Source organism: Bubalus bubalis, chromosome 9 (genome assembly GCF_019923935.1).
Source record: "Bubalus bubalis isolate 160015118507 breed Murrah chromosome 9, NDDB_SH_1, whole genome shotgun sequence".
Taxonomy (NCBI): domain Eukaryota; kingdom Metazoa; phylum Chordata; class Mammalia; order Artiodactyla; family Bovidae; genus Bubalus; species Bubalus bubalis.
Window position 1 is genome coordinate 46,528,481 of NC_059165.1, and position 27,938 is coordinate 46,556,418.

The 27,938-nt window shown below is 38.3% G+C and overlaps 1 long non-coding RNA gene across 5 annotated transcripts in view; it reads left to right on the forward strand.

Moving 5' to 3' along the window:
- The window catches only part of LOC123335033, a 280,541-nt gene that overhangs the window by 77,031 nt on the left and 175,572 nt on the right, over nt 1–27,938 (forward strand). Inside the window, exon 3 of one of the 5 annotated variants that reach the window (XR_006553284.1) lies at nt 12,187–13,238. The exons of the other annotated variants lie outside the window; for them this stretch is intronic. This is a non-coding gene — a long non-coding RNA (uncharacterized LOC123335033). Of the gene's footprint in view, nt 1–12,186; nt 13,239–27,938 lie in introns of those variants that run through there. 5 annotated transcript variants of the gene reach the window in all.

The window sequence follows — 27,938 nt, forward strand, 5'->3', positions numbered from 1 at the left end:
GCAGCCTGGATTCTGTTTTGCTTGAATGCTCTGTGTTTAGTGGGAATAGGGTCATTGATTGATGCTCTTCCCTTAAAATGCATCAATAAAACACAGTTTTAAAGTTAAATAGAACCCATTTGGGCCTTTTTTTCCCAAGGATGTATTATTTGTACATGCATAATGCATATATCCTCAATGCTCACCTCAATTAATTTTAAAAGCAGAGTTTCTATGCAAAACAATTTGTCCATTGCACTGCACAATTGAAAAATGTCTGCTTGTTTGTACAAGGAGCCACATTCTGTGAATCAATGCAGGTAATAAATTACAGTCACTGTCATTTTCAAAGCCACAAGACATGGTCTCAATCTATGCCAGGGATGCAGCTAATCTGAGTGGCTCTGTCTTGGGCTGACTGTTCTCTTGCTAAAGAACCCCAGGTGTTACAGGGATCCAAGAGTTCCTTCTGTTGGTGGACTTAGGGTGTTGGAGGGTAGCTGCTAAATTCTTGGCTTGTAGCTCCAAATGAAAAAAAAAAAAAAAAAACAACAAAAAAAACCCAACCATAAAATCTTGCTATCAGGTGAAAAATGCACATGTTCTCTATACTACATAAACATTTTCCTGAGATGGAGATTCAGATAAATATAAACGAAATAAGGAAACCTGCTTGAATGTTTTTTTCTTCTTCCTAATTATGTGAATATGTATTACTAGCTCCCTTGTTTCTTCCCTGCTGCTGGCAGCTCATACACTTGAAAAGGTATGTTTTATTCAGGAGAACAAAACAGGCAGGGACATGAGATTTTGGTGAATAATAAATTGATTTTGACTTGGCCTTTTAGCTCATTATGAATCTTTAAAATGATAAGATGTGATTCTCTTCCTTCTCTGCTGAACTCCCAGTCATAGGCTGGGATGATGGAGCTGGAGCTTGGAAGTTTGATACCCAGAAGGGAAAGCTGGGATTAAAAGGAAATCTTGAGTTTAAATTCAGAGGTTACATTTTTGTGCTTCTATTCATTAATTCTGTCCATCCACCTGCCCATTTGTCCTTTCTCTGCAATGTTAACGTTAAGATCATTACCATTGACTTTGGAGGGAGTCGGTTAAAATTCAGAACCTGGGTCTGCCACTTAAGACCAGTGTGATGTTGAGCAGCTCTTTGAAGACTCAATGTCCTCATCTGTAAAATGGGTAACATTAGTATCTACATTTTGGTTGTGAGGGATAATTTAGATATGCATATAAGGAACTTAAATTTCATGCAGTGGTTGGCACTATTAAATTTTCAACAAATACTAATTTTAACTCAATGTGTATTAATAATCTACTCTGTTCCACAGACTATACTGACTGCAGTGTGAATTTTGTATAGAGCTAATTCTCAAGAGCTTTATAGTTTAATATAGGAGAATAGATGTGACTTTAGGGCAAGGTTGGAAATGAGACTGATACGAAATGGTCACATGTAGAGCTATGCTAGTTCAGAAGGCGTTGACCCTACTTCCAGCCATGGGGAAAATGTGGAGGCTCTGTGGAAAGGGTGTTACTGGAGCTGTATTTAAAGGATTTGGAGGGTTTATAAAAAGAGGTTAGCAGGAGGATTCTATCATGTCTACCTATTATAAAGCTACTACTGTAATGGAACTCCACATACATGTTTTCACTTAATCCTCACTACAATTTATACCCTAATTGAGTGTACTCTAGTGATTGACAATATTATGCCATCTTCCTGCAGTTTATAGAGGCAGAAGGACATATCCAGGTGAGAGGGTAACAGGCAGGAAGGCCAGGGGTCTCTAAACAGGGGAAATAGGCCACAAGTGTCAGACATTTTTTTTCTCCTCTCTCTTAAGCGTCAGGAGGAAACAAACTAGTGTTATATTTTTCCCCTTCTCTATACAAATTTAGAAAGAGGTTTCTCTTAAAACACCGTGTTACCATAATGACACCTGGTTCCACCAGAACTTAACTTTTCTTAAATTTTGAGTTAACCAATACATTTTTCTTATGGAAATGTTTGTCTTAAGCAATGTTAGTGTACTGTACACTTACCTCAGACTCTGTCTTCAAGTCGGTTCTGCCTAAAGGCTCAGAACTGACTTGACAAACCAGTCTGTTATCCTCATACATTGTTCTCCTAATCCATGTAAATAAAACTATTTGTATGGTAATCTGCCTTTATACAAGATTCAAGTCAATCCTTTTATGGCCCAGGATTATCTCAAAATGCATCTTGTGTGTGAGTGGCCTGGTACCATTCTCTGAGTTTTGAGACATTCCTTTCTTTCATTAACAGACTGCTAGTAAGTATATAACATCCAGCTAAAGACTAGCAGAAGGGTATTCTTTCTTCCCCCTTCTGATGTCTACATCAGAAGCTTTCTCTAACTCTTTTATACTTTACTAAAACTTTACTACAACAAAAGCTCTGAGTGATCAAGCCTGGTCTCTGGCCCCGGATTAAATTCTTCTCCTCCAGAGGCCAAGAATCCCGGTGTCTTTCATAGTTCAACAACAACTTTTCACAGGTTTATACACACAGATCAAATACCTAGTTACCTCCTCAATTATATAAGGGTAATAATCGCATCCACCTCAAAAGATGTCTGTGATGATTTAAATGAAGTACCATCAGTGGGTCGAGCCAAATGTAAGCACACAAGTAGTAGCTTGGATATTGTTTGAGGGGTGAAGCTGATCACGATCATTGAGAAGCTGTTCATGATGTAGTGAGGCCCCAGTTTCAGTTTTGTTTATTTTTGAACAGTGCATTCTTTTCATAGTCTTTGAAAATGGAGAAGACTGAAGAAGTTTGTTGAGTGGGTACTTGCATAAAATAGTGACGGGAACACATCTAATTAAAAGGAATGCCTAGACCTAACCTGGGCAGAGGCCTTTCTCGTGAAATCCCAAACTGTCAGCAATCAGAAATACCTCAGAGATTGTCCAACTTTATCATTTTCAAATAGGAATTTAAGGTTCAGGGTAGTTAAGCCAAGGGCTTTCCAGGTGGTGCAGTGATAAAAAATCTGCCTGCCAACGCAGGAGATCCAAGAGATGCCAGTTCGATCCCTGGGTTGGGAAGATCCCTGGAGTAGGAAATGGTATCCCACTCCAGTATTCTTGCCTGGAAAATTGCATGGACAGAGGAGCCTGGTGGGTTACTGTCCATGTGGCTGCAGAGAGTCGGACACGAACGAGTGACCAAGCAGCAGCAGCTGTAATTTAAAGCATTAAGAATAGGTAAAATTTATTTTAATAATATATTTTATTTAGCCCAATATATCCAGAATATTATAAACATAAATATACATGTATCAATACATATTGATAAAGTATATCATAAATTATTGAGATTAATTAGATATTTTACTGGAGAGGCAATGGCAACCCACTCCAGTACTCTTGCCTAGAAAATCCCATGGACGGAGGAGCCTGGTAGGCTGCAGTCCATGGGGTCGCTAAGAGTCGGACACGACTGAGCAACTTCATTTTCACTTTTCACTTTCATGCATTGGAGAAGGAAATGGCAACCCACTCCAGTGTTCTTGCCCGGAGAATCCCAGGGATGGGAGAGCCTGGTGGGCTGCCATCTATGGGGTCGCACAGAGTTGGACACGACTGAAGTGACTTAGCAGCAGCAGCAGATATTTTACATTTCTTTTTCCATGACAAGTCTTCAAAATCTGGTGCATGTTTTGTAATTGTAGCACATCTCAATTTGGACTAGCCTCGTTTCAAGAACTCAGTAGCCACATGTGACTGATCAACTGTATGGCACTGCTCTAACTCGAATTCATATCTCACGGCTCTAATAGACTTATCTCACACCTATGATAGCAACGATAATAATAACAGCCACCATCATCATTCTCTCATGGCTCTAATAGACATTCAGTGACCCACATGACAGGGCTTTCCATCTGTGGAGGCGTCTGGTCTTTGTAAAGAGTTTCTTCTTCTTGACCTGTAATCTGATCCCCTGCAACATCTTCACATTTGGCCCAATTCCGTCTCTTGAAGTCATACTGTTTCTCTTCCATGGTCTAGCACTTCAGAGGGTACAAATGTCCTGAGTGACTCATTTTACCTCAACACCTTTAGTTCCTTTGGTCGTTTCTCCAGGACGGAGCTTTGGACTCCTTCTTTATTCAGTACTTTGTTCAAAATGTACTTTTTTTTTGTCTTCTGGGAACAAATGAACCTGAAATTCCAAAGGAGGCCTGGCCAATACAGATAGGTCTACCTTTTCCGTCAGTTTATGTATTCCATTACTTCTAATGCACATTTAAAAGGATTAGTTTTTCTGTTTGTCAGGCTCATCACATTGGTTATATGGCATTTATTGCCTGTTAAGTCTAAGTATATTCCTGTGGGCTATTTCTAAGCTCTGTATCTCCTACCTTATGTTTGTGCCACTGGTGTTTGAATTTCAGGGTAGGAATTTGCATTTATTTGTTTTATTTCATCTAGGTATATTCAGCTCACAACTCTGACATATTAAGATATGAGGATGTTGCTTCTATCATTCTGTGAACTCTCTATCCTTTTCTGCTTGGCATTCTTAAGTGTGTTAAGCACACTTTCTGTAGCATCATCCAAAGAATTAATTAATATGTTGTTTGGGGGAGGAACTTGTCCAAGAGGTTTGTTTATGTAGTTTATATCTTCATATTTTTTCCAACTCACCCTTTTCTGTCCTTGGTTCCTGGTACACTCTCTAATAAACAGTAGAGTTGAAGAACAGGATAGTCGAATAAAGACTGTGCATCAAAAATCACAGAAATAATCCTATTGGTCAGTCCTTAATCATTGAGAACCCTGGCCTCATAGATCCTTTATCTCCCCCCCATCCATTAGGTTTACCTTCCTCCTGGCTCAGAATCACACTGCCATGATATCTGCCCTTTGTGCATCTGATATCTTAAGTGCCAAAGACCTGCTTTCCAACCCAAACCTTCCTCCCATGCTTCTAGAGCACTGAGGTCTCTTTTCATATTCTCTCTCAAATAATCAGTGAAATAATTGAGCTTGAGCCTCTCTCTTTATTAAAAAAATATGGAAAGTTTAAAGCATTATGAAAGCAGAAAATAGTATAGTGAGCCTTGGGTACCTCTCACATGTACTCAGAGCCAATCTTGTTTCATCTTACCTTTACCAAGTCTCCCCTCTACTTTGTTAAAGCAAATTACAAATACTATATCAGTGTTTTATGCTTAAGTAACTCTGAATGCATTTATGAGTAATTATGACTTAAAAAAAATACTACAACACCACCTAAAAAGTTCATAATACTTTCATATATCATCAAACATCTCAGATCACTTTTCTCTTGTCTAATCATACTTCTGAGAGAAAGATATGCTACAGAGCATATTCCTTTGACCATAGCCTTGCTAGGCAAAATAAGAGACTTTCTATTAGTTAAGTAGAATAACATAATTCAAAAGTCAAGAAATGTATAGCTGTTTCATAATGTATTGCCTTGGCCACTTATCCATGCAGCTTGAGAGCAGAAGAAGGCAAGAGGGAGTGGCAAGGATATTTAAAAATTTCATTTGTTCTTTTGGGAACACCCAGTATGTTCTATTAGAGAAGTGTGCTATAGCCCTAGAAATATCCAAGCTTTCCTTGGACCAACTCCTGGAAAATGTATGTGTGAACTGATAGTGTTTTGTGAAATCTTTCATAAGCATCTCATATTTTCCCAGCAGGAATAGCAGTACGTAAATACCAAGAAGAGCAATTTTCCTCAGGCTGTCAAATAGCTGAAATAGTGGATCTGGAAATAAAAGACTGAAGGAGCAAAGATTCATTTAGAAATAACTTTTTTTGTGTAATTATACCCTACTTGGGTTTCCCTGGTGGCTCAGACAGTAAAGAATCTGCCTGCAATGTGAGAGACCCAGGTTCGATCCCTGGGTCAAGAAGATCCCCTGGAAAAGGGAATGGCTACCCACTCCAGTATTCTTGCCTCAAGAATTCCACGGACAGAGGAGCCTGGCAGGCCACAGTCTGTGGGGTCGCAAAGAGTCAACTGAATGACTAACATACCCTTCTTGATCATGAAGTTGAGTGCAATCACAGATCTATCTTTTTATCCTTCTTCCCTCCTTCCCTTCCTTCTTTCCTTCCTTCCACTTTCTCTCTCTCTTTACTCCAGCTTTCATCTACTGTTCCCCTGGCAGGCAACAACGTGCACTGAATTTGACAGTTTACCACTATGACTATCAGGACCCAGCATTGCTCTTGTGAAGTCACTTTTGCCAGAAGCAATATGAGTTAAGGTGTCTACAAACCTGCAACAATTTTATAAGTCACTGACTTCATAATTTACTAGTGCCGCCTGGAAGAAAATAAAGACTATTTACTGTGTCATTCATCTGTAGGGAGATATGAGACATACTTTTCAACCTGCTCATGTCTCTCATCTCCTCCATGAAACCACTGGGAATAACCATCATTGGAATTAATCTCTCTTTCTCCATTCTGCCATTATGTGGGCCCTTTTATTAACATAATTTTAACAGACTTCTCTGAACTACAGTTACTTTTATGGATATGTATCTTCCACTTATGTCCCTGTAAATCAGGGACTTTGTCCTATTCATTCACATATCTGTGCACTGCATGTAATAAACTAACAGACATTTCTTGGAATGACACATTTGATGGTATACAAGAGGTACAATTAGTACACAAATCCCAAGGATAGAAGTTTTGAAAATTCAGTTCAGTAAGCCTTCATTGGAGAAGGCAATGGCACCCCACTCCAGTACTCTTGCCTGGAAAATCCCATGGATGGAGGAGCCTGGTAGGCCTCAGTCCATGGGGTCACTAAGAGTCGGACACGACTGAGCGACTTCCCTTTCACTTTTCACTTTCATGCATTGGAGAAGGAAATGGCAACCCACTCCAGTGCTCTTGCCTGGAGAATCCCAGGGACAGGGGAGCCTGGTGGGCTGCCGTCTATGGGGTCGCACAGAGTTGGACACGACTGAAGCGACTTAGCAGCAGCAGCAGCAGCAAGCCTTCGTTAACACCTAGTATGTAAAATAAAACATGGTGAAATATATTTAGAGTTTACTATTATACATGTTGAATACTGTGCTAAGAACTTGGTGATCATCTTATTTAATCCTCACACTAAATCATTGAGAGAAACCACAGTTATCTACACTTTACAGATGAGAAAATGGAGGTGAGGCAAGTTAAGCACCTGCCCAGCTCAAGTGGCAGGTGTATTCAACAACTAGCCTGTCCAAATACAGACAATGCCAGAGTCCTGTTCCGTTGTTGTATGTTACCTGTCTTAGTTTTAGACAAGAGGTCTATTTACACATGTAAATCCTGTATGTGTCCAACTGTTAGAATGCAGCATATATATACTTGTCCAGTTCCCCATGATTTGCCTATGCCAGTTGTTACAGCTGTCAAAAGCCAAATGGAAAGAAAAATCCTTGAATGTAAGAGTTAGATGGATCTCAAAAAGAATCTAGTCTAAATTTCTTTTCCTCATGTGTAGGCAAAGCCAGCAAAGCCATTTCATCCAGATTAAAGCCCAAACTTTTAAGGGTCTGATGTACTCATTGCCCTGTCCTCACTTCCTCCTTCTCTCTCCTTGTGTGTTAGTTGCTCAGTCGTGTCTGACTCTTTGCAACCCCACAGACTGTAGCCCGACAGGCTCCTCTGTCCATGGGATTCTCCAGGCAAGAATACTGGAGTGGCTTGCCATTCCCTTCTCCAGAGGATCTTTCCAATTCAGGGATCAAACCCTGGTCCCCTGCATTGCAGGCAGATTCTTTACCATTAGAGCTACAGGGAAGTCCTCTTCTTTGCTTATACCAAAATAGCTATGCTGGACTTTTTGTGTTTCTCAGACACATCCCCTCAGGGTCTTTATCTGGTATTCTCTTGGCTTTGATGCTCTTTCCCCAAACACCCACTGGTTGATCTCCCATCTCTTTCACGGCTTTACTCAAGTATCCCTTCCTCAGTGAGCCATTTTAATGCTGGAGCTTGTCCTCCAACCCTCCCCTCCCCAGCACTCTCTGCTCCCCCTTACCCAGTTCAACATTTTATTTGTTTCATAGCACTCATTACTCTCTAACATACTACTTAATTCACTTTGTTGTATTGATTTATTTTTGGTCAGTGTTTCCTACCGAGAACAATTTGTAAGCTCCATGAAGGCAGGAATTCTTGTCTTTTTTTGCCTCTAATATATTTCCAAATGCTAAGAGCAGTGTCAGAGTCTCCAAGAACAGTGGTTGAAGATATGAATGGTCTACATAAGGATGCATAGCTGGTCAGTGTCAGGCGCTGAGCTAAAACCTAGGTGGATTCCCACTCTAAGATTCTTTTCATTCCCCCATGCTAAAATCTGAGGTTATAGAGGTGACCTGGCTGAGCACCATTTGAGATAAAGGCAAACACTGAGCCATAGGGAAAAACAGTCCCTTAATTCCTCTTTTAGCCTTTGGAGAGACATTTGGAAGCCTGACATGTCAGCTAAGAGAGAATAGAGATCACAGAAGAAAAGAAATCCTAAAGATTTGTTGAGAATCTACCATCACCAAAGGCTGTACAGTAGCCCTCACATACTTTATTTCATTTAACATTTATAAAACATCATTTCCATTATATAGATGAAGAAACTGAGTCTCAGAGAGTTAGGTAACTCTTCCCTGGCTGCAGGGCTTATATCTAGATTCAAATAAAAAGAAGTCTATTAAGAATCTCACGTCTAAGACACCTCTTCTACCCAAAGAGATTTAACATCCCAAAGGAAGTAGAATTGTTTTTTTTTTTTTTTTTAAGTGCTTAGTAGTTAAAACATAGAGATTAATATTTATAGCAGGTATACAAGAAAAGACAGCTATTTTCATATTCATTTTATGCGCAATGAATTATTGAGTTTCTGCCACATTCAAAAGACTACACCGTGAAGTTATATGTAAGCTATCTACCATTGAAATATTTATTCATACCTAGTATCAACCAGGCATTGGGGTAGGAATTGAGAATGCAGATATTAAAAAGCACATGATGCCTATTTTGAAACAGTTCACAGTCAGGGTCAGCTTCTCAATGCTTTAAAAAAAGTAAAAAAAAAAAAAAAAGATGAAACTTAATGGAAGGGTGCAGTAGATAATCCATTTATCAGACTAACTGAGCCCTTAACATGCTCCAGGTACTTGATTAGGCACTTGGAACAAAGGGCGTGTGCTCGTAGTGATATGGCCCTGATGGACTTACTGGAAGAGACCTTGTTCATGAAGTAGTCATACATTGTGTGAGTCCCAACCATCGGTGCTGTGATCAGAGCACTGAGAGCTGCGACTACAGAGAGCTGAGACTCACCATTAACAAATGGACCTGTTTTAGACTTGGGGACAGTAAATGAGAAGTGATCATTGGATATGGCTTTCCTGAGTGTCAGAGTAAGCGCCACATAGTGTTGGGTTTTTTAAATGTTTATCTTTTATTGGTGTATAATTGCTTTGCAATGTTGCGTTAGTTTCTGCAGTACAACAGAGTGTATCAGCTATGTGTATACATACATCCCCTCCCTCTTGAACCTCCCTCCCAATTCCCTGCTTCCAGTTCACCTTCCCTCTCCCAACCAGGTCATCACAGAGCACCAAGCTGAGCTCTCTGTGCTACACAGCAGCCACATATTGTTTTAAGGATTTTCAAAGAATGTTCTTGTCTCTTAGCTCAACAGATCTTCACCACAGCTTTGTTGTGTTCTGGGAGGCCTGGATTATTAACTCTATTTTATAGGTGGAGAGACAGTCTTAGAAGGACTGGAGCACGGTTCTTCAAATTCTTGGCTTAGAGTGCTTTGCACTATAGCTCAGTCAGAAAACAAGTCTGCTGAATCCATGTAACCAGCCATGGGGCTGATCTCCGTAAGGAGCAGCTTACGTGCCCTTTGCGAGTTTTGAGTCTGCGCTACCCATGCCCCACTTCCCACCTGGAGTTGTTTCACAAACATATTCTTGATGCTAAGGGAGGGTCAGGAAATTGTGTAGATGTTTCACTGAAATGAGCATCTGCTTTGGAAGTAATTAAAATAATGGTGGTGACTGAGTCAGTAATTGTATCTTAGAACCTGCGGCAGTCTATCCCCCACCCATCAAATTCTCCCAGTATATTGTTTGCTTGTCCAGTTCCTACTCAGTATTCAGGATCCAGCTCAAATAGCACCTCCTTTGTGAAGCCTTCTCTGCTTCTTCTGTTATTGAATGACTTGCCTGTTTTGTTTTGAGGAAATCTGATTCATACCTCCAATAGAGCACTTATCACACTGCATTATCATTACCTGCACTTTCCCAGGTTGGCTGTCCCATGTGGGAATGGACTGATAGAGTCACATTAATAGAAAAAGGGGCTAATTCACTTCTCAGCCTTGTTGTTATTTCAGGTTTCCTAATACCGGATACATTTTACTCATTTTTCAGAGACCGCATTGCGGAGTTGAGAGCCGTTTTCCCGAGTCCAGTCAGGTTTCTCCTGGTGGCGTCATTGCCTCCACTGTCCTCTTTGGACTTTTCCATTTGTTGTGGTCCCCGCTCTCTGTGATACCACCTGAGGCTGCTTCCCTTCTGACTCCAGTTCCTTGTTGGAGGTTGGGTTCCCTGGGAAGTAGTCAGCAGGATGCAGTTGGGAGTATAACGGGTTCTTTGAAGTAACATGGGTGAGAGGTAAGAGAGCAGGGGAAGATGTCAAACTGTGATGCCAGTCAGGCAAACTTCCTACCAGTCCAAAAGGAAGCTTGAGAGCGAAGACTTCCTATCAGAGGAGCCCCATGTTTTACAGAAATGGCTAGTTTTGTGTCATTATTGCTCAGTCATGGGTTGAGGGTCATCCTGAGAGTACCAGGCCCTTGGCTTGAAAACTGAGGCAGAACTTTACAACTCTTAACAAACTACCCTCCTCATAGCCCAGGGCAAATCTTTCCTCACAGAGGGTCTGAGTGGAGAGTCTGCATGTCTGCCAGATGCACTGTGTGCAGGAACCAGCTTGTCCTGGAGCAGATGGTTAACTTGCTAGGAATTTTGCAAGCTAATTTGAACACAGCCATTATCAAAAATTGATTACATAAATTTGCAAATAAATATATTAAAAACAAAGTTAGTAAATACTCAAAACTCATCATTTCCCAATTATTTTTTTACATTTTACTATTATCTATGCTCCTGAGGATATGTGTGTCAATTGCACCTTTATAATTGTATCTCTATGATTATATTATACTCTATAATACAGTGATATCACATTGGTAGTTTGAAATTGGTCATATTGAGAGTACTTATACCATGAAATCCTGCAAACTCTACAGATCAGAGCTTGACTTGTTGTTTTGTTGGTTGTCTAGACATAAGAAACTGATAAAATGTCAATAATACAGACTGTATATTCAAGTGTGTCATGTCTGGAGCCAGTACATTGTGAATGGAACAAAAAATTTGAGGAAATGTTCTTCCAGTACTCAAAAACTATTAATATTATCCAATTCAGCAGAGAAGCCATGACTGACAGTGAGTGAAGTTCTGACATATGTTTTACTTCTTTGACTTTCATCTTACTCAGTAGCATGAAGAAAATATCAACTAACATTCTTGTTGGAACTCCACTTGTCAGTGGCAACCGGAAGTTGGTTATAGGTACAAGGGTTCCATAAACATCAAATGAAAGCATTCTCTGTGGATCCATTGGTTTGATGGGATTTACAATAAAGACTGTTGTATATTTTGTCATTAATTGCAAATTGTATGTTATCCATTTTTAAAATTAGTAAAGTTTATATGAAACTTGTTATGAATATATAATACTAAATATATATATGTACACACGCACACACACACACACACATTTTCTTTTCCTGGAGATCCAGTTGTTAAACTTTTACCAACATACGACTGCTCAGAGGCCGTTTGCCTGGTGTCATTAGCCCAGTTCTCTGCTGTCATTTCCATTGAATCTTGCTCCCTGGAGATGCCAATGGACTTGATCTCTCTTGCTCTCAATGTGCTAAACCAAGCCAAAGCTCAGACAGAGAGGTCCTCTCTTCTCCTTTAGGGATAGGGTACAAAGGCAATATTGCCTTGTTTTTTAATTGCTTACAGAGTTTTCGTGGATGCTCTACTTTCAGTTTTGACTCACAGTATTCTCTCTTCTTTCTCTTAGGACTCAGGCATGATTCCATGATGGGCTGGATGAGAAAAGGAAGTTGGAGGAGGTTGATATTATGTTAAGAGTTTTCCATCCCCACTACTATTCAAGGCTTTGTTGTATGTTGTCTACCTGAATCTCTCCCAGAACACTTCTCAGTACTTTATATTAAGGGACATCAGTGATTTTAGGTTACTAATTTCCCAGACCTTCTTTGAACACAGTTAGGACCAAGCTGGGCTTCTCTCACTCACATGTCCCAGTGATGCTATGACTTTCCCAAGGGAAGTGTTTTCACCTTTCCATCTCTAGCACCCAGATGTGACATTGACAGGCACTGAACAAATCAATGTCTAATGAATAAATGTCATGCAGCAGACAATGAAAGACACCAGATATATAGCCTCCAGTGGTGAAATTTTCATTAGTCCATACTGAGAGACATACTATCACCGAGAAAGTATTATGGTCTGGGCCACAATACACACAAAAATGGCAGGAAATGAGTGAGAGGTTTAATGGGTACTGTTAAAGCAGCCATGTGAATCTTTCTGTATGCTCTCTCCTAGGTGATCTATGCTCCTCAAATCCCATTTTAAAGCCTTCTTTTCCCATTTTTTGAGCTGTTGAGCCCTTGTGTGGAAATAGTGCTGTTCCTTTTTTCTAGTATTTAAAAATCTTCCTGGCCTTTCCTGTGAGCATATGTCCTCCTGCTTTGGCCCAGTTTTGATGATATCTTTGGTAATATCTTTTAAGGTTTCAGTGTCAGTGATCAGACGTACTGTCATATCCCTTCCATTCTCATGAGTAACAGATTGCCCCAGAATGTCCTAGATGGGGGAAACAAACATCTCAGAAGCTGTTCCCATCGCTATTTCAGGTGATAACAAGGACTGGCAAGATCACTTAAGATGCATGTATATAAGTTGTTATGTATGTAATACTCCCTAAAGTGAAATAGTCCCTGTGTCTTTTCCAACCTTAGGGAGGCACAAATGGTTCCCCCACTGCATCCAGGTGAAGTTCCAGTTCATTTTCCCTGGCTTTCACAGCAATCACCATTGTGACCTTGACTCTCTCTTAAGTAAATAATATATTTAACTCTTACTCTGAAACAGCTATTGTACTAGAACATTTCAATGAAGTAATAAACAAAATAGATGTGATCCTTGCCTCCTTAGTATGTATAATCCAATTTAAAAATGGATTAAAATGAGTACAATGAAATGAAAAGCAGAACAAGTCTATAGAATAGGGGCCCAGCTCAGTCCAAGGACTTAGAGAAACTTTCTTTGAGGACATAACCCCTACCATGGCAGAATGTTAACAGAATTCAGCTGTAATAATTATTATTGCAAACACTCATATAGCCATTTATGTTGGACATTGATAAATGCCTTGCTGTGTATTCATTTAATCTGCAACCACACGAGGTAAGTACAAGTATGATTAAATAGAGACAAATGAAATTTGAGTAACTTGCTAAAATGTCATACAGGTGATAGGTATCCAAACCAGGTTTCAACACAACAGTCTGGTCCCATAATCCTTATTCTTTTTTTAAAAAAACATGGATACATTATGGAATTATAAAAATATCAGATGATGCATTTACTTTGTCTTATAGTTTTTTTTTTTGTCTTATAGTTTTTTAATGAACAAAAATAAATTTGAGAATTTAATCCTATGAGTTGTATGCAAATTCTTTTTTTAATTTGAAAAATAATATTGATATGTGAAAATAATTCCAACATTAGGAAAGCTTTAAAATAAAAAACAAACAATTCAAAAAAATTGTGTTTATTTATTTTTAATTAATTGGTGATTGCTTTGCAAATCCTTATTCTTGATGATGATCTGAAACTCACCTCTCAGGTACATAAGATACATCTAATTATTATTCTTTGAATAAATGAAGGAAGAAAGAGAGGGATGAGATGGAAGGTGGAGGAAAGAAACAACGTTCTAGACAGAGAAACCAGCAAATGCAAATGACCTGAGGGCAGAGAGAGCAGGATGTCTTGTGTCAATGAGATGACATTCAGTTTGGTTGGAGAGTGGGAAGGAGACACAGAAAGGTGTCCTCTGAAGTCGGCAAGGTTATAACACCCCATAGCCCATGTAAAGGATGAGGTCTGCCCCTTGAGAGCAGTGTGAAGCTATTGTTTAGATTTAGGAAGGAGTGTTATCTGATGAGATATATTGTTTTCAAAGATCACTTGGGCTGTAGTATGGAGAATGGATTGCAATAAAGAAACAAATATAGGGAGAATAATTAGGAGGCTACTTCAATAATCTAGGAGTCAGATAAAATGATCAGAGGCAGTGGAGGAGGAGAGAAGTGGAAGAGTTCAAGCTATATTTAGAAGATAAAATCAACCAGCCAGGTGCGTCCCCACAGCACACTATGTCTACTCTGGCTTCTGAACCTTAGCTCATGTTGCTTCTAGGGCACCTGAAGTGTCTTCTCCCTCCTCCTTCTATCTGAACTCCTTCTTTCCTGATGAATCCAGCCTAGGACTGCTATAGTTATTACTTTGTTTTTTTCTACAGAAAACTGATCTTTGTCTTTTCAGCTACCATTGTAACTGAATCTATTTTATCTCTCCATATTAGAGAAGTGCCAAGCCAGCTACTGCACCATATGTTTCTCTGCAGCTGCACAGCTGCTGTCATGCTGCTTTGTGGTTACCAGACTCAGTGTGCAGTGGGGAAGTAACTGCTCTATTGTACAGAGCATGGGACTGAGTCGGAAATCTGGTCCCCACTAGCTGCATTAACAAATAAGTCATTTTTTGTATCCCTATTTTCAAATCTATAAAATGGGTACAGTTCCCTCTACATTAACCATGTCTCAGGAGTCAAATGTTGTTGCTAGAATAATCCAAACTGATGAGCAATGTGAAAATACTTTGTGTTATATTTTTAAAATTTCTTTTGAAATATAGTTGATTTACAATATTGTGTTAGTTTCTGGTGTACCATGAAGTTTCAGTTATACATCTATCCGTCTGTCTATTCTTTATTAGATTCTTTTCCATTATAGATTATTACAAGATATTGAGTATAGTTCCCTGTGCTATATAGTAGATCTTTTTGTTTATCCATTTTATGTATAAAAGTGTGTGTATCTGTTAACTTCAAACTCCTAATTTATCACCCTTCCCCTTTTTCCCTTTGGTAACCATACATTTGCTTTCTATGTCTGTCTCTTTCTATTTTGTAAATAAGTTCATTAGTATAATTTTTTAGATTCCACATATAAGCAATATCACATGCTATTTGTCTTTCTCTCTTTAATTTATTTCACTTAATATGATATTTTCTAGGTCCATCCATGTTGCAGCAAATGACATTGTTTTAAGACTCCCCTGGTGGTCCACTGGTTAGGACCCCATGCTTCCACTGCAGGGGCCTGGATTTGATCTCTGGTTGGGGAACTAGGATCTGCAAGCTGTGTGGCATGTCAAAAAAAAAAAAAGAGGCATTACTTCATTCTTTTTATAGCTGAGTAATATTCCATTGTGTATATATACCACATCTTCTTTATTCCTTCCTCTGTTGATGGATACATAGGTTTCTCCCATGTCTTGGCTAGAGTACTTTACAAGTTTGTGGGGTAACAGTAAGTCACATAATTGTAAGTCAATTATATGGATTGCAATTGAGAAAAACCCAACTTGAATGTGCTTTAAAAAATATGGGCTTTATGGCAAAGATATTGGTCCTGGGACAGCTCACACAATCAAAGGAATCAGGGCAACTCTGTTATCTCTGGAACTGGAACCAGAGACTCAGATGCCATCAACATTGTCTATCATATTCTCTCCATCTCTTTCCCTCCCTCCTTTGCCCTGTGTCTTCCCTTCTTCTCTTTTCTCTCTCTCATACTCTCACTGCACTCACTTTCTCCCATATCTGTTTCAGTTGCCCACCTCTGTATAACCCGTAGCCTCTCCTCTCTGTTCTGTCTTCTCTGTACCATGAGCCTTCTCCACATAGCAACACATATGATGATGGGGAACACTGACCTAATGTTTTATTTTAGAGATGTGAGAGGAAAAGAGGACCCTCTCTGTATACTTAATTTGGAGAATTCCCAAAAGTTTGGTCTGGCTTATATCATGGACCCATCCTGGACCAAGCACCATGACCAGGGAATGGGGTATTATAGCTGGTAAATTTTTTTAAACGTCTCTTTCTATGACCAAAGGTATAAAGTATTCTGCTATGCAGCCCAAACTATAATTTTATGGTTGGGATCCCCAAAGGAATGGGATTTCTATTAAACAGGGAAATCTGAACTGCTGAAAAGGGGAGAATAATGCCAGACATACAAAACAACTCAAGCTTACTGCAATTCATAATAAGAAATGTTTGTGACATTGACTTGATCAGGGGAAGCTAGTTGGTATGAGAGAAAGAGAAGAAGCAGTGTTAAACATAAGCAATATATGGCAAAATTAAGTCACCTTGTGCAGATGACATACTCAGAATAAATGAACAGAGATGACTTACAAATTTCATCCAAAGACACCTGGATTGATAGCAACTCACTATAAAAGATAGAATTTTGCTGAAGGGAATAAAGACAGATTGAATCATATAAGATGGTGAGGGGTAGCATATTACAAAATGACAAAAAGGCACAAATAAGTCAATACATGCAAGGTGCAAGACTATTAATGTTCTTCCCCTGATGGAGATGGATTCTAATTACAAACAGAAGTCAGTTGATTGTGTGCAGATTTTATTTATGATCAGATTTGATTAGACAAATGATGACAAATGAGATGGGGTTGTAAATTGCCTAGTGATAAGCTCTGTTGCTAGGTAACAAACGAACATAATTCCCAGTAGAACCAAAGAAAAAGGAGGAGTTGGGAAACAGAATATTTCCTGGATCTTCCTTTTAAAAAAATTTTAACGGTCTTAAACAGTGGACTTAGCTTTTAGGATTTCCACATGATTCTCACATCTCATCTGAAGTGAAGTATCAGCTTAGTTTCAGCTCTATAATGCAAACTTTATACAAAGAACCTAAGGTTGAGGGAACTGGAAATGAACAGATTGGAAACAACATAATAGATGTCTTCAGATACATTAATTTGATTCATCGAATGCTCACCCACATTCTCTATGTGGAGAGTATAGTTCTAGACACTGTAGAGTGTAGAAGAAAGTATACCTGTTCTTGTGATATATGGAAACTCGGGCATGTAAACAACCAACTACAAGATAATGCAAGATATACTGGCCACTGATGTAGACTCATCAGAGGCTGGCTATGTGAGAAATGACTGAAGGGAATACAAATGTCCAACTCTTACAAGAGAAGGCTTTAGAAGGAGGCTAGACACCAAACTACTTTCAAATACAGAGGTGTATACTGTTCCGTATGGCTTCATGGCAAGCACCACCATCAATAGGTGAAAACTCCTAGGAGGGTATCTTAGTTCCAGGGGGAGGAACTTGCAACTAGAGATGTCTGAAAGCAGAGCAGACTCTCTTGTGAGGTTAGGTCTTCAAGCTAGTAGTGACTACCTGCCAACAAGGACCAATTTCATTGACTTACTTTTCCACTGAGTGTGTTGGATGATGGGAAAATGTCTTCTGGTTTACATTTCCCAAAGTGTGTTACACAGAATGGTAGAACTGTGAGATGCTCTGTGACACACACACACACAAAAAAACAAAAACGAGCCTTGTTATTTCTAGAGAGTGCTCTTCATGTCTTGTAGAAATAGTGCTTTGCACGTGGTATACTGGGAAAAGCTGCTTTGTTGTAAGAGAGTTAGAGTAATAACTGTAAAAGTTCCAAGGTCTCTCTTCTCCTTTTCAGGGAATAGTAATGACATTCACTTTCCTCAGTTCCACTTCTTTCTATCAAGGGTACTGAGACTATCTATTCAGAAAGTGGAGGCGTGAAAGAAAATGGCATGAACTCTCTGAGACATCATATTTTAACAGAAAGCTAACAACAAGGATTAAACAAATAAAGATCTAGATTGGTGGCCTCCTAGCTGTGGCACACCACTTTGCAGACCTAAAACATCCTCCAGGAATTTTCACTTTGAATGAGTGACTCCTGTATTTCTATGCACATCCTGACTTATTCCCTAGTTCTCAGCTGACTACAGGGACACTCAACCCCATCTGAACTTAACGTCCTGATTTATCTCCTCTTCTGCTATGCTGAACTTTCTCCTCCCCTGATCTTTGCCATTGCAGTAAATGGCAACGTCATCATCTCCCACCAGGCCAAATATATTAGGCTCCCAGTTGGTCTCCTATTTCTCCCCTTCCCTCTACAATCCTATTCTCTACATAGTCAAAATAAGTTTTTACAATATAAATCAGTCTTGTCACTTCTCTGCTTAATACCTTTCACTGCCTTCCCATTTTTCCTTGTGTTAGTATTGCCACAATTTAGCTTTTTATAACAAACCACCCCAAAATGCAGTGACTTAGAACAATCATTTCTTCTCATTCATGAGTCTGGGTGTTGAATGGACAGCTCTGTAGATCTACTGGACTGAGCTGAGCTTGGCTCCAGGTTGCAAGTTTGATTCAAGTATGCTCTGTATGTCTCTTGCTTTTGGCAGGGGGAGTTGGGCAATGGGCTACACTAAGTGTGTTCTCACAGCAGTAGCAGAAATCCAGGGGCAAACCTAAGAGCACAAGCACTTAAAATAGCTCCTGCTCATGTCATGTCTGCCAAAAAGCCATTGGCCAAAGCTAGTCACATGGCCAAGCCCAGATTCAAGGAGAAGTGTACTTCTTCCAACATGAGGTTATCTCAAGGGTGTAGATTTGCAAAACTTGTATTTGGAGCAAAGAATTTTATGCACAAGAATTTCATTTACCATGCACTTAGAATAACATTCGAATTCCCGACTGTGTTCTCAAGACCCTAAGTGATTAAGCTCTTGACTGCTTATGCAATCTCATCTAGTGCCACTGTCTACCTCTCCCACTGCTTTCCAGACACACTGATATTTTGGTTTTTCATCAGTTTTGCCAAGCTCAGAAAATAATGCCAAGCTCTTTCCTGCCATAGGACCTTGAATCAGCTTTTCCCAGTGCACAAAATGCTCTTCCCTATTCCTGATGTATAGAAGACTGATGCTTGCTCTTTCTACTTAAATATTACTTCCATGAAAAGGGCTGAACCTTAGAAAGTCTCCCTTGTTCCATTTATTCCTTATTACCTCCACTTCTTTTATTTTTTTCAGAGCATTTATCTCTGCCCAGTGCATTGTTATTTATGCATTTGTTGGTTGGATAAATTATTTGCTTTCTGCACTAGAAAATAAGTTCTATGAGATAAGACACCTTGTTTGTCTTTTTCAATTTTGCACCTCAGCATCTAGAATAGTAATTGGTACCTAGCTTTTTGAATGAGTAAAAATATGTAATTTCTTATTTCTCCCCAGAATGTTTCCCCAAGAAATATCTTCCCAAACAGAATAAATAAGTACTCAATATGGTGACATTTTTGTCCCTCTCCTTTTTTTCTGTGTTTATGCAAATAATATATTTTAATTGGTAAAAAAAAAAAAGAGAAAATATGAATATACAAACCCAAGGTTTTTTTTCCTTAGCAATAATATGCATATGCAATTATTTTTATAAATCCCATACTACCTTTACCTTATATTTGTCATTTTTTTCTGCCAATAATCATGGATCAGTCTATATGGTCTTTATTGGCTTCATATTCTTTACACAGCTGGGCATGAACATCCTTGTGCTTAGACCTTTAATAGCTCCTTAGTATAAATTTGAGAAGCAAAATTTCTGGGTCAGAGGGCATCAGCACTTTTTCAAGACTTTTGAAATACAGCCAGATGATTGAGTGTACCAAATTAGACTCCTGCCAGCAGTGTATGACAATAATGCTGTGACTGCATTATTTAATTTCCCATTGGTCACTACTAGTCTAATTCAATAAAAATGAAGTTAGCATTTTTAGTGTTCCTAACATTTGATGTCAGAAAGGGCGATGGCACCCCACTCCAGTACTCTTGCCTGGAAAATCCCATGGATGGAGGAGCCTGGTGGGCTGCAGTCCATGGGGTCGCACAGAGTCGGACACAGCTGAGCGACTTCACTTTCACTTTTCACTTTCTTGCATCAGAGAAGGTAATGGGAACCCACTCCAGTGTTCTTGCCTGGAGAATCCCAGGGATGGGGAAGCCTGGTGGGCTGCTGTCTATGGGGTCGCACAGAGTCGGACACGACTGAAGCGACTTAGCAGCAGCAGCAGCAGCATTTGACGTACCTTGAAAATCTGCAGGGCCTTGCACTGCCCTTTGGGAAGTGTTGCTCCAGATCAATTTCTTTTGCATGGGTGACCAAAAGGTCCTCAGATGGAATTTTGGGGACTCACGTACCTGGATGGCAAAAATATTAGAGCTTTATTTTCACTAACCTCCAACTGTGATTGAGATTTCCTCCAGTTGTAAACATAAACAGTGGTATTGGCAGTAGCTGTGACTTCATCATCTGTAGAAATCGTGGATAGTTTCTTATCATACTGTGATAGTTGCAGATATCTTAATATCTTTCTTTCTTCCTGCTACTTTGAAATTATGATAGGTATAGATGTGCCGCTGCTGCTGCTAAGTCGCTTCAGTCATGTCCGACTCTGTGCGACCCCACAGATGGCAGCCCACCAGGCTCCCCCATCCCTGGGATTCTCCAGGCAAGAACACTGGAGTGGGTTGCCATTTCCTTCTCCAATGCATGAAGGTGAAAAGTGAAAGTGAAGTCACTCAGTTGTGTCAGACTCTTCGCGACCCCAAGGACTGCAGCCTACCAGGCTCCTCCATCCATGGGATTTTCCAGGCAAGAGTACTGGAGTGGGGTGCCATTGCCTTCTCCAAGATGTGCTGCTAGATCTTATCATTCAATACATTCATGTAGGAACACATGTATTATTATTTTTCAAATGTATTATTTTTAATATTTAAAATCTATATTTCAATATATTTGGTTTCCACTTAGTGGTATTTTAACTTAAGTGTTAAAAACATTATTCTGAGTATGATAACATAGGCTGTATAGTCTTGACAAAGGGATCCACAACACAAAACAGGCTAATTACATTGATGGGTAAATGGAGCTGATATTGGTTAGCTTGGCGACTTGGTCTATTGCCAGGTCTAGGGCTGCCTGAATAGAATTCGGGTTGGCAAAGTATCAATACTTGAGGAAAGCTCAGTTGTGGTCTATGGGGAATATGTGAGAGATTTGGCGGAAGCAGCAGACCAGAATCAGGAAACACAACAAAGTTAAAGGAGGGATTTTTGGTAAACCTTTAGGCAGAGGTGGCAAACTGGTGATCCAGAAGCAAGCTTTTGTCAGAATATGTGTTCTGCTTGACCCACACATACTTTATATGAATTTTCATACCATCAAATAGAGGAAGTACCCTGTTTCTACCCAGTGCCTAATACTTTTTTTCATTTTTTTATTGAAGTATAGTTGATTTATAATATTATGTTAGTTTCAGGTATACAGCATAGTAATTAAACATTTTTATAATTATACTCCATTTAAAATTATTACAAAATAGTGGCTTTATTTCCCTGTGCTATACAATATGTCCTTGTTGCCTGTCTGTTTTATACATAGTAGTTTGTATCTCTTAATTGCATACTCCTATTTTGCCCTTCCCCTTCACTGTCTATACTGATATCCACTAGTTTGATTTCTATATTTGTGAGTCTGTTTGATTATATGCATTGATTTATTTTTTAGATTCCACATATAAATAATGTCATACAGTAGTAGTCTTTCTCTTTCTGATTTTTCTCACTAGCATAATACTCTAGGTCATCCATGTTGTTGCAAATGGCAAAATTTCTTAGGGATGAGTAATATTCCTTTGTACGTATATACTGTATCTTCTTTATCCATTTGTCTGTTGATGGACACTTTGGCTGCTTTCGTGTACTGGCTATTGTAAGTAATGCTGTTATGAACATTGTGCTGTGCTTAGTTGCTGACTCATGTCCAACTCTTTGTGACCCCATGGATTGTAGCCCTCCAGGCTCCTCTGTCCATGGGGATTCTCCAGGGAAGAATACTGGAATGGGTTTCCATGCCCTCCTCCAGGGGACCTTCCCAACCCAGGGATTGAACCCAGGTCTCTGGGAAGCCCACTATGAACATTGGGCTGCATGTATCTTTTCACATTAGTAGGGTTTTTTTGTTTTATTTTGGGGTACATATCTAGGAGTGGAAATATTTTGTTATATGGTAGTTTTCTTTTAAATTTTCTGAGAAAAATTCACATTGTTTTCCACAGTGGCTGCACCAGTTTGCATTCCCACCAACCGTATATAAGCGTTTCCCATTCTGCACATCCTTACTGATATTTGTTATTTACAAACTTTCTGTTGATGGCCATTCTGACAGGTGTGATGTGATGGCTCATTGTGGTTTTGATTTGCATATTTCTAGCAATTAACACTGTTGAGTACCTTTCATGTACCTAGCTGTATGATTTTGGAAAAAAAATAAGTCTATTCAGGTTTTCTGCCCCTTTTAATAGATTCTTTATTTTTGTTGCTGTTGGGTTATTAGCTGTTTGTGTATTTTGGATATTAATCTCTTATTGGTCATATCATTTGCAAATCTTTTTTCTATTCAGTGGATTGTCTTTTCATTTTGTTGATGGTTTCCTTTGCTGTTCACAAATGTTTAAATTTAATTAGGTCCATTTTATTTATTTTTGCTTTTAATTCTTTTGCCTTAGGAGATGGATGCAAGAAAATATTGTTATGGTGTATGTCAGAGAGTGTTCTGCCTACTTTCTCTTCTACAAGTTTTGTAGTTTCAAGTCTTACATTTTAAATTTATTTTTGTATTTGGTAGAAGGAAATGTTCTAATCTTATTCTTTTATATGTAGCTGTTCAGTTTTCCTAACACCACTTATGGAAGAGATTGCCTTTCTCCACTGTATACTCTTGCCTCCTTTGTCATTGATTTATTGGCCATAAGTGTGTGAGTTTATTTCTGGCCTCTCTAGCCTGTCCCATTGATCTATGTGTTTGTTTTCATGGAAGTACTATGTTGTTTTGATTACTGTAACTTTGTAGTATAGTCTGAAGTCAGAGAGCATGACATCTAATTTTATTCTTTTTTTCACAATGGCTCTGACAATTTGTGATTCCATATAAAGTTTAGAATCATTTGTTCTGGTTCTATGGAAAATGTTGTGGGTATTTTGATAAGGATTATTAAATCTATAGATGGCTTTTGGTAGTATGACCATCTTAACAAAGGTAATTCTGCCAGTCCAAGAGCACAGAATATCCTTATGTCATCTCCAGTTTCCTCCTTTGATGTTTTATAGTTTTCAGAGTATTCATCTTTCAACTCTTTGGTTAAGTTTATTCCTAGGTATTCTATTATTTTTGATGAGATTTTAAATGGGATTTTTTTTTTTTTTTTTTTGCTTTCTCTTTCTGTAATTCAGTGATAGTCGATAAAAAAAAAATAGATCTTTGTGTGTTAACCATGTATCCTACAGCTTTGGTAAATTCATTTATTAGTTCTAATAGTTTTTTTGGTGGAGACTTTAGGGTTCTTTCTCTCTCTCCATGTGTGTCTATATATATAGATTGTATCATGTACTCTGCAAATAGTGACAGTTTTAGTTCTTCCCTTCCAATCTGGATGTCTTATTTTTCTGGTCTGATTGCTGTGGCTAAGACTTCCAATACTGTGTTTTAAAAAGTGGTAAGAGTAGGCATTCTTGTCTAATTCCTAAATTTAGAATAAAGAATTTCAACTTTTCAGCATTAAGTATGAGGTTAACTGTGGGTTTGTCATAAATGGCTTTTATTGTATTGAGATGTGTTCCCTCTATACCCATTTTGATGACGATTTTTATCATTAATGGGTGTTGAATTGTGTCAAAATCTTTTTTGGCATCTATTGAGATGATCATATAGTTTTTCTTCTTCAGTTTGATCATATGGTGTATCACATTGATTGATTTGTGCTTTCAAGCCATCCTTAAATCCCTGGCATAAATCCCACTTGACCACAGTTCATGATGCTGTTAAGGTATTGTTGAATTTAGTTTAATAATGTTTTGCTAAGGATTTTCGCATCTATGTTCATCAGTGATATTTACTTGTAATTTTCTTTTTTGTGGTATCTTTGTCTAGTTTTAGTCAGAGTAATGTGATCTCGTAGAATTAGTTCAGAAATATACCTTCCACTGCAGTATTTTGCAGTATTTTGAGAAGTATAGATGGGACGTCTTCTCTAAATGTTTGGTAGAATTCACTTGTGAAGCCTTCCGGTCCTGGACTTTTGTTTGTTTGTAGTTGTTTTCATTAGTGATTAAATTTCATTATTGATAATTGGTCTGTTTTTATTTTCTAAATCTTCATGGTTTATTCACTATGCCCACTTTGATGACAGTTTTTATCATGAATGGATGTTGAATTTTGTCAAATGCTTTTCTGTATCTTTTGAGATAACTGCAATTTTTATCCTTCCTTTTGTTAATGTGGTATATCACAATGATTGATTTGTGAATATTGAACCCTACTCACATCCATGAAATAAATCCCATTTGATCAAGGTGTATGGTCTTTTTTATAGGATTGTTTTGGATTGCTAATATTTTGTTGGATTGTTATACTTATATTCATCAAAGATATTGCCCTGTAATTTTCTAATTTTGTAGCATCTTTATCTGGCTTTGGTATCACGTCTTTTTGTAGAATGAATTTGGGAGTGTTCCGTCTTCTTCAGTTTTTTGGAATAGTCTGAGAAGAGTAAGTTTTCATTTTTCTTTATATATTTGGTAGAATTCTTCTTTGTCTTTTGTTATAAATTTTATTTGAAAGTCTATTTTGTCTGATATGAATATTGCTACCTCAACTTTCTTGTCATTTCTTTTTGCATGAAATATCTTTTTATCCTCTTATTTTCAGTCTGTGTGGGTCCTTATCTCTGAAGTGAGTCTCTTGTAGACACCATATAAATGGGTATTGATGTTTGTCCAATCAGCCACCCTATGTCTTTACTGGAAAATTTGATCCAGTGACATTTAAAGTAATTATTGATGGCTATGTACATATTGCCATTTTATTACTTGTTTTTTGGCTGTTTTTTCAGTTCTTCACTGTCCAGTTTTTCTTGTTTTTGTTTCTTCTCTTGTCATTTAATGATTTTCTTTAGTAGTATGCATGCGTTTCTTTCTAGTTTTTGTGTGTCTGTTGTTGGTTTATACATGTGGTTACCATGGGGTTCATATATGTTGACCTATAACTATGTCTACTTATTTGAAGCTGATAAGTTATTTAATTTCAAACACATTCCAAAATGTCTACATTTTTACTTCCCTCCTTCACGTTTTGTATCTTCGAAGTCATATTTTACACCTTCATTCTTATTCCTTCACTGTTTATTGTAAATATAATGCTTTTGCAACTTTTTTGTCTTTTTATCTTTATACAAGTTTGATTCTCAGCCCTTATTATACATTTGTTTTTCCTAGTGGGCGTTTTCCTTTCCTATTTTTCTATTTGCTTTACCCTTTTCTTTCATACTTAGAAAAGCCTATTTAATATTTGTTTTAGGGTAGATTTAGTATTGATGAACTCTTATACTTCCTTTCATCTTATACTGAGCTTTCTTCATTTATTTATGCTTTTTCATGCTTCTGTAAATACTTGAGTTTGCAACCTTGCAGAAACTGGTAGGAGTTTGATGGAAAATGCAGTGAGCATCACCATGGTGAAGGGCCTATGTACTATCCATGGCCTCTAATAGATTAAAAGTTCCATGCGGGTAGCAGTTCTATGTTGTAAATAACTAACTCTAGCATCATGTGCACCAAAACCTCATAAATGCTTGTCAACAGCTTGTAGGATCAGGCCTAAATCTGCAGTCTCCTCAGTTATAAGGGCAGTCAGTGCCGAAAGTACTGAGGTAGTGGGCATGGGATGAAGGGAAATGACTCTAAAGCCAGGAATGTGTTCAAAACTGAGTCTTCTTTGCCAGAAAATGAAACTGAGTGAGAAAGTTTTAGGTAGACGTAAATTAAGAAAGAAATCAACTGACTTGGAATTGGTCAAACATCTGTCTTTCCTTTGTATCTTTAATTTCCCCACTTGAAATGCTGGTCTCAGAGCCTTGGGCAGGATAGAACTTGCAAGTTGGGTCGCAAGTAGAGATAAAGAAACTAGGCAGGGGTGATGGCCTGAGAGACACGCCTGACTCTAGTGTCTGCCATATTGAAAGGGTGATGTAACTGTCTACCTCTACTTAATAAATGAATAAACTGGGTTACAAAATATCTTGCAACTGCTACTTAGTGTGATTTTCTGCTATACCAGAGATCACAAAAATCAAATGTCCATATTGACCATTTAGGACACAAAAAAGAGTGAAGTGGTTGACTATGGCCAATAATCCTTGATCTGTGTGAAAGTGAGCAGCAGCCCTTCAGCTCTTGCCAGCTGGTGTCATGAGAATTTGTGGGCCTAATTAATAAACAAAAAAAAAAAATTGAAAAAACAAAAAGCAAACTTCTGATTTTCAAGAGCAAATGTAATTTTTTAAAAATGTTAAATCTTCCTGATTTAAATGCAGGGAGATAATTTGGTTAGAAAAGCAAGTCAAAACAAAGGAAAATGCATACACTGGCTAAAAAAATGGACTTTTACAGATTGTATTTGTACTCATAGCTATCATACTTCAGCATTTGCCCAAATACGAGGTGAGGTGACTGAAACATTCCCCATGGAAATAAAATTTAAGGTGATATGAAAAAGCTCAGTAATCAAAATAAACTATATTTTAATGAAATGTTTCCCAAAATAATCAGAAAAAACAGTGCCATGCAAGGCCATATTAAAGCTGGACAACAAAGGATACTTTAGTAATACTAATCCTGTCTTTATTTGAAACAGGTTTTGTTCGCCATGAGGATTTGCCATTCATTTTGAGTTTTTAAAATTTATTGCATTAAAATAGCGTTCCTCTTGATTACTGAAGTTTTAAACATTTTGGATGAATACTGTGTGCCTCACTCCATCTCATCCTACTCTTTCCTTCTACATTAATTTTCTACACCTGTAAATTAAGGCACTTGGGGCATATCAGCATTTCAGAAGCTGTCTAAGCCCAAACAACTGAGGGAGCTTCATAAATTAAAAATTCCTGTGTGTGACCCATGGAGCATCTGACTCATTAGGTCTGAGTGGGTTTGGGGTAAAGGAACCCCTGATAATTGATTGTGTTTGGAAACCACTAATTTAGATTTTTTTATGCCACTTCCAGCTTTAATATCATAGGATTTTACCTTATGTTCATTTTTTGTTTTCAATGCAAATACCCCTGGGATTATGGTCCATTAAGTCAGTAACATCTTTATGTCGATTAATTTAATAGCTTGTTTTTCTCTTGACTTGAAGGACCCTGGAGCACAGAACCTGGGTAGAGGGCCGATGGGAGGAGAGTGGGGTTCAAAAACAGGCCATTTCTTCAAGGATGTCTTACTGAATCTAGGGGACCAGGAGTGTCTTGGTTCAACCATGAACAACAAGAAATTGTTTTTAATCAATCTGAAAATAAATGAAAGTGAATGCCAGAGCATCCTTGCTCTGAAGAGATGTCAGGAACACTTTCAATCTTTTATCTTCCCGAAAACAGCGGGAGGACCGCCACTGGAATCAGCCCTGTAATTTCTACTCAGTAATTATACCTGTCACCACTTCCGACAGAGCAGATA